This window comes from Otolemur garnettii, unplaced genomic scaffold (assembly GCF_000181295.1).
Source record: "Otolemur garnettii isolate 467f Iridium unplaced genomic scaffold, OtoGar3 scaffold00170, whole genome shotgun sequence".
Classification (NCBI taxonomy): Eukaryota; Metazoa; Chordata; class Mammalia; order Primates; family Galagidae; genus Otolemur; species Otolemur garnettii.
In genome coordinates, this window is record NW_003852565.1 from 2,724,578 (window position 1) to 2,734,598 (window position 10,021).

The following is a 10,021-nucleotide window of genomic DNA, read 5'->3' on the forward strand; positions in this document are numbered from 1 at the left end:
AGGGAGGGAGAGGGAGAGGGAGGAATGAAAATGCTCAGGGTGACGTTTCCTACATGACATTAAGGCTAAAGTCAGGACGATCCCCAATCACCTTACTGGAAGGCACAGCATCTTACTTCACACTGAGTGCCAAGGGTGGGCAGTTGCCAGGCAAAATCTCCTCCACCACAGGACAACCTGAAACAATGATTCGGAGACTATGGATTTAGCTGAAAAGCCATAAGCCCCACAATTACATTCACTTGGGCAGTGTGAACTAAATGATGCTTCAAGGCAATTAAAAATAGCACCAAGTTCACTCTCCCTGGAAAGACTCCAGGATATAAAGTCCCCTCAAAATTTGTTGGGTTTCATGGTTTGCAAAAAGGTCAAGTTCTAATTTTTAGAGCCATGTAAAGAACTTTCTATCTGGAACTCATAAAGAACATGATCTTGATCTTAGAGGCAACATTTTCTATAATCATCTCCCAAAGGGATTAATAAAACCGTTTCGCTGAATTGACTATTCAATGAAAACAATTAATTCAGTTACTTCAAAAACTTGTTTTTATATGTGTCAAACCAAATAGTTATTTGGTTTGGAATATGATTGAAATTCTTTTGTCCAACAAAGCAAGTATCCACTCTACTCAATACTAATATGAAGCAGTAGGCAGAATAATTCATGCCCGCATAGGAGAAAAACTTAATTTAATTCAAGCTGGGGGAAGGGGCAGAGGGAGGCAGTGGAGGGGTGGGGGGTTTGGTGTGCTCCCACTTAATGGGCACGATGTAAGGGGGGACAGCACACCTCCTGGTTTAGGGGCACAACTACAGCACCACTTTACCTAACACCAACATTGCAACTTAATGGTTTGGACCCTCGTGTTAATCTGAAATACAAATAAATAAGTAGGTCCCTTTGTCCGACTGCTGCTCGTATTGAAGGTCAGTGGACTGGGTTTCAGAAGACCTTGGTGACTTGCAGGAAAGAGACGGTGCCTGGGTTTCTGACGTGCTGATGGACATGGTCTCCGTGCAATTGGGAAACGCTATATGAGGTAGTCCACGTTCCTCTCCGGATATCCCCCTCTGGAAAGCGGTGTGCATTGTTTCCCAAAACTTCTACATAACATTAGTTTTTTGTTTTTATTTTTAATTTCCTGTCACCTGTTTTATTTCAGGAACATTCACATTTCTAAATCTGCAAAAATAGTTACAAAAATATAAAACTGCTAATAAACAGCAATATTTCAAGTCACTTCAATCACTGTATATTACAAGTCCCTCATAAAAGCCACCAAGACCAAGTAAGATTCGGTGTGTTTAATACATGTTTATTGACTCACTAACTGAATTGATTGTAATGATGTAATTTGGCATGAATTCTATTACCTTTTATTTTGTATTATTGTTCTCCTTCTTATATCTTCAGGTTACTTAGAGACACACATAAATAGAAATTTCATACATTACTGTTTTTGATTTCTTCGATTTTTTTGTTTCTATTAAATCATAACTGTGTACATCAATGCATTTGGGGGGTTCAGTGTACTGATTAGATATAAAATGTGAAATGCTTACATTGAACTGATTAACATATCCATCACAATTATATTCTTTTCTTAATAGTTTTGAAATGTACCATTGCATCATGCACATAAGATGAGGTATCCCCAAATACCCTCCCTCATCCCACCTTCCTCTTCCCGTCCCATCTCTCTCCTCTTCCCTTCTACTTTCTGGACTATAGTTATGCTTTATCATTCGTATGAATGTGTAGGTGATTATATATTAATTTCATAGTAGTATTGAGTACATTGGATACTTTGTTTTCCATTCTTGAGATACTTTATTAAGAAGAATATGTTCCAACTCCCTCCAGGTAAACATAAAAGATGTGAAGTCTCCATCTTTTTATGGCTGCATAGTATTCCATGGTGTACATATACCACAATTTGTTAATTTATTCATGGGTTGATGGGCACTTGGGCTGTTTTCATGTCTTAGCTATTATGAATTGGGCTGCAATAAGCATTCTGGTGCAAATTTCTTTGTCATAAAGTAATTTTTGATCTTCTGGGTATCATATACCTAGTAGAGGAATTGCAGGATTGAATGGTAGGTCTACTTTAAGTTCCTTGAGTAGTTTCCAAACTTCTTTCCAAAAAGGTCATATTAGCTTGCATTCCCACCAGCAGTGTAGAAGTGTTCCCTTCTCTCCACAACCAAGCCAACATCTGTAGTTTTAGGATTTTGTGATGTGGGCTAATCTTACTAGAGTTAGATGATATCTCATAGTGGGTTTGATCTGCATTTCTCTAATGATTAAAGATGATGAGCATTTTTTCATGTGTTTATAGGCCATGTGCCTGACTTCATCAGAGAAGTTTTTGTTCAAGTCTCTTGCCCACATAGAAATGGGGTTATTTGTTCTTTTCTTATTGATTAGTTTGAGTTGTGTGTGGATTCTATTTATCAGACCTTTGTCAGAAGAATATCTGCAAATATCCTCTGCCATTCTGAGGGCTGTCTACTTGCTTTACATACTGTGTTCTTGGCAGTAAGAAGCTTTTTAATTTCATCAGATCCCAGTAATGTACTTTTGGTGTTGCTTCAATTGTCTGGGGGTTGGGTCCTCCTCATAAAGTATTCTCCCAGGCCAATTTCTTCAAGTGTTTCTCCTGCACTCTCTCCAAGAATCTTTATAGTTTCATGTTTTAAGTTTAAATCTTTTATGCAGTGAGAGTTGATTTTTGTTAATGGTGAAAGGTGGGGGTCCAGTTTCAGTCTTCTACAGGTCACCAGCCAGTTCACCCAGCACCATTAGTTAAATAGGGAGTCTTTCACTCACTGAATATTTTTGATAGGCTTGTCAAAGATCAAATGACAATAAGTAGCTGGGTTCATCTCTTGGTTCTCTATTCTGTTCTAAATATCCTTCCCTCTCTTTTTTGTGCCAGTACCATGCTGTTTTGATCACTATAGATTTGTAGTATAGCCTGAAGTCTGGTAACATAATACATTCTGATTTGTTTTTATTTCTGAGTAATGTATTGGCTATTTGAGGTTTTTTCTAATTCCATATAAAACAAAGCACTATTTTTTTGAACTCTTTAAAGTATAATAGTGGTGCTTGAATAGGGATTGCATTAAATCTGTATATTGCTTTGAGTAGTACAGACATTTTAACAATGTTGATTCTTCCCAGTCATGAGTGTGGTATGTTTTTTCCATTTGTTAACATCTTCAGCTATTTGTTTTCTCAGAGTTTCTTAATTCTCTTTTAGAGATCTTTCACATCCTTTGTTAGGCAAATCCCCAGCTATTACTTCTACTTTGGCACTACTGGAAAAGGAATAGAGTCCTTGAATATTTTTTCAGCTTGATTATTGTTGGTATATTTGAAAGCTACAGATTTGTAAGCATTGATCTTGTATCGTGAGACACTGCTGTATTCCTTGATCACTTCTAAGACCTTTGTAGTGAGTCCCTGGGGTTTTCCAGGTATAAAATTATATAATCAGCAAAGAGTGAGAGTTTGATCTCCTCTGACCCTATTTAGATACTCTTGATTGCCTTCTCTTTCCTGATTGTGATGGCTAAGACTTCCATTACTATGTTGAATAGCAGTGGAGACAGTGGACATCCTTGCCTCATTCCTGATCTGAATGGAAGTGATCTCAGTTTTATTCCATTCAATATGATATTGGCTGTGGGTTTGCTGTCGATGACATCTATCAGTTTAAGAAATGTCCCTTTTATGCCTATTTTCTTAAGTGTTCTGATCATGAAAAGATGCTGGATATTAGCAAAAACTTTTTCTTCATCAATTGAGAGAATCATATGATCTTTGTTTTTATTTTATTTATGTGATATATTATTTTATAGATTTGCATATGTTGAACCAACCCTGTAACACTGGAAGAAAACCAACTTGATCATGGTGTATAATTTTTTGGATGAGTTGTGGAATTCTGTTTGCTAAGATCTTATTAAATGTTTTTGCATTGACGTTCATTAATGATATTGGTCTATAATTGTCTTTCTTTGTTGGATCCTTTTCTGGTTTGGGGATCAGGGTGATTTTTGCTTCATAGAATGTGTTGGGAAGTAGGCCTTTTTCTATGCTTTGGAAAAGGTTGTATAATATAGGTATGATTTCCTTTTTAAAGGTTTGATAGAATTTGGATGTGAAGCCATCTGGTCATGGACTTTGCTTTATAACATTAGTTTTGAGGCCTCTCATAACTGATGTTTCACTGAGCCGACCTTCTAAACTTTCCCATGACTTAGGGACCAACCCCAAGGTAGTCTCCTTCTGCACCAGGGCTTCTTCTCACAGACAGGGAGCTCCAGGATTATGCCCCTCCAAGCCTGAATACCTCTGAAGCCCATGTTTTTGTCCTGCTAAACTCTGTTCTTTCCTTGTATCCTGTGTAACCCACCATAAAGAGGAGGGTCCATCAGACTAGCAACCATCCTGGTATAAACTATGCCTTGGTTTGTAAAGGCCTTGAAGAGCTGCTAAGCCTTCCATCTGTCCTGGAGATAATCCTGCCTTTCTGTGCAGTCTTGAGGAATGACCTAAACTTTGTTTTACTTCTCCAAGCTGTTGTGTGTTTATTTCCTCCAGGAGAGCTGGAGTTGCCTGACTGTGCATGTTGCCGGGTACAGTGATGGAAGCAATGGGTCCTAAAGTGAAAATTAAGAGCTCCCAAGAAAATACAGACCTTGACATACTATATGCAAATGTATAGCAATATAGGAATGGGTACACATGTTACTGAGAACAGAAAGCTATCCCAATTAGGGGACTCCTGGTCACATCCTCATGCTAGGCAACGTCTAGGAATCTGTAGACCATTCTTCTACTCAGTCTTGGGGGGGTCCCATCTGGGGGCTTCCTTCTTTGTTTTCCACCAAGAAACTATTGCTTCCTCATGACTACACTTTAGAAACACTGAAGAGCTGTAAGTATCAACTCTGATTCTGCTTAAATTGCTGGGGTAGAAGGATGAACTAGGTATCAGAGCTCTTTGAAAAGCTTCCCTCTTCCCCAGGCTGATTCTGCCATGCAGCCAGGGATGAGATTCACAGCCCAAGATCAGTGTCTCCCCAATAAAACCATCTCATAAAGATGACCAAGAGCAGATGTTATCCCCAGGGGGAAAAAAAAAGTCACTGGCTGAGTCATTGGTTCAGTCACCATTTATAAAGGATATTCTGTTTTGACACAAATCCTCTGTAAAGAAAAGTCTAACCTGCTTAAGTCATAACTAGCATCAATTTTATTTTCAAATATATTTCACCTGTTGAGATCGCGTTAACTCAAGCATTACAGAGTTACCTGTGTTTTCATCCGAGTCCCTGTTGTCACTCACTCTGTTCCCAGCCAGTTGCTTTAAAGATTGTAGGTGGGTTTTATATCCCTGGCATGCAAAACTGAATTCAGAGACAGAGCTCTGACAATGTTTCTCCTGCTAGCTGAATAATCCTGAATGAATCACATCACTCTGAGTTCTCTCAGCTTCTTTCTCTGCAGTAACAGGACACAAGAAATGCCCTCATAACGTACAAGGGTGGTGTGAGAATTGACATGAGTTCCGCTTAAGTACTTTGTACACCATAAATTGCCACACAAAAGAATTGTACCCATTATCTTTTTGCTGGGATCTAAAATCTGTACAGGTTACTTTCTGTGACTTTGTCTATTCATGTTCCCACTTTTTAGCATTGAGTTAGATTTTCTACCATCCCATAGATGCAGATTTGGTTCCCTACCACTCTTCCCCTAGTCTTGGAATAATGTGTCTCCAATCTACCTGAACTTGCGAAATCACACATTTCCTTGGCTCACGGTACATGAAACTTCCATTGACCTAATTACCTCTTCCCTTTGACACAATGCCCTGGTGCATAGCAATCTTCAGGCCAGAGGGTGTCCAACTGTAACCTGAATCAGAATCACCCACGGGTCTTGTTAAATGGACAACTGGCTCCCTCCCCCAGAGTGAGACCAGAGAATTTACATTTCTAACAAGTTCCCAGCCAAAGTCCTGAAGGTACTGGTCTGAGCCCCATACTTTAAGAACTTTAGACAAATAACTGTAAACATTTGCTTAAATGGAACTGTATCTGAAGACATCCAGATTTTTGCATCTTGTAGAGATCTTCTCTCATTCTTCACCAAAGACTTTAGGTTTTTGGACTTGACGGCTAATACACGTCATGGTACTGATCGTTGCTTCTGTTTGACATCAGGAGAAAATATTTTGATCTTCAAAACAAAGTAAATAAATCAGGATGAAACATCAGATCCTGAGCTTATAATAAATACATTTTGAAAGTTTTATAATAAGTTGGATTTTTTTCCTCAAATCTTATTAAAGTCATGATTAGCACTAAATTTGTATCATAGTTTTCCGGTTTATTATAAACTCAGTCAAAGTCCATACTGCTGTTGGTAAGCTCTAATGGTGCATTTAATGTACACCACCACCCCCCACCCTGCTGCTGTATTTGGATGTTAATTTTAAAATTTAAAAAATGCCATACCTTTTTTGGGACAAAGGGAATAAAAAATGGCACAGGCTATTACACTGGCATTATTTACATAATCCAGGGAACTCAAGGGGGTGTTTACAATCTTCAACTTGTTAAAGAAAAAACAAAAGGTTCTCTCCGTATTTTGAAAGAAGAGAGTCTTGGTTTTGAACAGGATGTACTAAAAACAAAGACTGATTATTTCCTGAAGAAAGAAAATCAGCTTAATCCTTTTTTTAAAAATGCGGGTGTTTGCCCATGAGGGAGGGCTTGCATTGTTTTTTGTTTTTGTTTTTGTTTTCTAGTAAGAAGTGGAAGGGGATGGGATGGGAGGGGGAGGTTTGATAGGGCTTGCCTTGTTGTTGTTGTTTTTAGTAAGAAGTGGAGGGGGAGGGGAGGGGAGGGGGAGGTTTGATAGGGCTTGCATTATTGATAGGGTATTTGGAGACCACCCGTAATCTCTCCTCTCTCACTGTCTTTCTTCTCTCTCAGGATGTCATTATGAGAAACATTTTCTTAAAAATCACCTTCAGATGAACCTACTGGGGCCCTTTATTTGAGTTTTTCTGACTACCATTGTGATTTAACAACATGAGGCTGGGTCCCTCACTGTTTATTGAGGGGCCAGCTAGGACTGATGTGTGTAGAAGACTAGTATTGCTAGGGCTTGAGGTCAAAGGTGACCCCCTTGAGGAAAATGGTATATATTTTTTATATATGTTAAAGGCATTTTATTTATCTCAGCACAGATAAGCAGTGGATTTAAACCTTCAGCTGGAAAAATTTCCCTCCATTTGCAGATCTGTGGGACCGCCCGGAGGTTCCCAGTCTCCACCTCTTTGTCCCTATCATCCTTTTCTGATCCTCTGGGTGTCTATTTCTAGGTCTCTAACTATCTCAAAATTTAGTGGCTTACATCACCAGCCATCATTTTATATCCCACAGTGCTGTGGCTCAGGAAATTGGTGAAGGACCTGCTGGGTGAGCCTCCTGCTCCCTGTGATGTAGGGTGGGTTCCTCTGGAGATGTTCTGCTGGCTGCTGGGCTAGTTTGGGGAGCCTGGGATAGCTTCAGGCCAGCCTGCAGTCTGAGCTGGGATGGGCAGGTCAGCTGTGTCCCTTCTCCTCATAGCTTCTCCATGCAGCTAGTCTTGAATTCCTTGCAGAAAAGTGGTCTTAGAGTAACTGGATGTCTTAGATGACAGCTCAGGGCTCCAGGAGTCAGTGTTCCAGACGACTAAGGCAAAAGTTGAACACTTATAAAACTCTAGTCCAGGGGTCCTCAAACTTTTTAAACAGGGGGCCAGTTCACTGTCCCTCAGACCGTTGGAGGGCCAGACTGCAGGTCCTGGAACGAGTTGGCTGCTAAGCAGGACAGGCAGCAGAGGCAAAAACACCCGGCAGGCCGGATAAATGTCCTAGGTGGGCTGCATGTGGCCTGAGGGCTGTAGTTTGAGGACGCCTGCTAAATTACACAGCTTCACTTCCATTGCAATCTATGGTGAGTCAAACAAGTCACTAATTTCATTCCTGAATCAAGAGAATGGACATTGAACTCCATCTCCCACCGGCAAAGAATTTGTGTCATTTTTGATCAATCACACATACCTTTCCAAAGACCGATTTCTTTTTTTTTTCTTTATTGGTTTGAAGTTACTCATTCTCTAGTGCTTCTTGGTCATTTTGTAGCCAGGCCAGGCCAGGTGACTATTTCTGGCCAGTCTGGAGTCTCTGCTTGCTGTGTGAGTTGCGCAGTGTGTGTTGAGTTGAGAGAGCCCCCAAGATTGCAAGACCCAAGGAAATTGAGTTGAATCACCACCCAAAGGACAGCTGCCTTCCTCGTCGAATTTATAGAGCCAAGAAATGCTGAATTCTTAAAAACAGAATAAGTCCTCAGGACTTCTGAATTATCTTCCTTGGAGCGTATGTGCGAACACATGGATATTTAGTGACCGTACAAGTGGACACGACACAGACAGAAATCTTCTCCCAACTCATCCCCCACAGATGTGGCTCCTGTTTGAGGCACACAAGACCTGAATCCCCCTGGACTCCCTATTGTGACCCTGACTGTACCTCGGAATTGGTGAATAATAGCTCTTCTAGCCTGCAAGCAAAAAATGGCCTCCAGTAAAACTACATTGCAATAAATAGTATATACATTGCAAGATATGTGTAAAATCTGGGTCTTGGTTTTTGATTGACTAGTGTGAAGAAATAACGACACCCAGATAAATTTAGTCTGACATGTTCATTTTGAAGGTGGTAGTACTGGGAGAATTGTTGTGGGGCTGTTGCAATAGCAGGTGGTTACTTTGAGCCAATAAATAGAAGCTTTCTTCAGTTGCTTCTTCTGTCAGAAGAGAACATTTGATACCATGGTATAGTAGAGAACAGCTTTTCTAAATGCTAGGGGAAATTTCCACGGCCACTATTCAATCAGAACTTGTGTTTAACTCATATGCCTAAGGATCATTCTGTTTTTTTTTTTTTAATTTGTTTTTGTGTGTGCATACATAAAATGCATATGTAAATGATTCTTTGTTTTTAAACATTCACCAAAACAAACATCCTGGGTGAGCCCATGTGTCTGCTAAGCCATCATTCTGGGCAACCTAAGAATTGAAAATTTTCCTCAAGCCATAACATTTCAAATTAAATAGTTGATTGGTAACTGGACAATTGAAATGGATAATTTAAAGGCAGCTATTTAAGAAACTGTATCTATATGTATAGTCGTATGTATGCATGATTATATTTGAAAAATTTGGAAAAGAAAAACCTTTATCATCACTAATAACCTCCCCAGCCAGATGAGGAAACCAGACAAATCCTGGTGTGTTCTAAGGAGGTAAATAAGCAGGACCAAGGGCAACGCTGTGGCTCAAAGGAGTAGGGCACTGACCCTATATGCCGGAGGTGGCGGGTTCAAACCAAGCCCAGGCCAAAAACAGCAAATAATAATAATAATAATTAGTAGGACCAAGTTAAATGGACATTGAGGATTCCTCAGTGAGCCATTCCTTAACAAAAAGTTTAAATCCCTGTGCTATATGGACTAAAAGATCATGTTTATGGATTATCTAAAGCTTGGCTCATAGAAACCTAATCAGATGGTTATGAGATATTGGCAGTTTCGGACCTGCTTGACATAAATGGGTGAAGAAATGTGATCATCTGAACTATTGACTTGCATGTTTTTTCCCTTACTCCAACTCACCCTTTACATGTAGGCTCAGTCTGTTCAGTATTTGGGTTATTGGTTCAGCAGAAACCATGAAGAAACAATCCATAGTAATCAGAATGCTATCCAACTGTATATTGTTTATATGGGGAACGGTGGTCAATAAATAGTTTTATTTCCAAAAAAAAAAGAAATTTGCACCAATTATTTTCTAGGTACCCCAGGAGTGCGCTGTGAGTCCTTGCAGTAAGGTTGTCTGGTGGATGTTATTTCCAGGGCTCATCATGGAATAGTTAGTGGCTGTGAGCGTCCC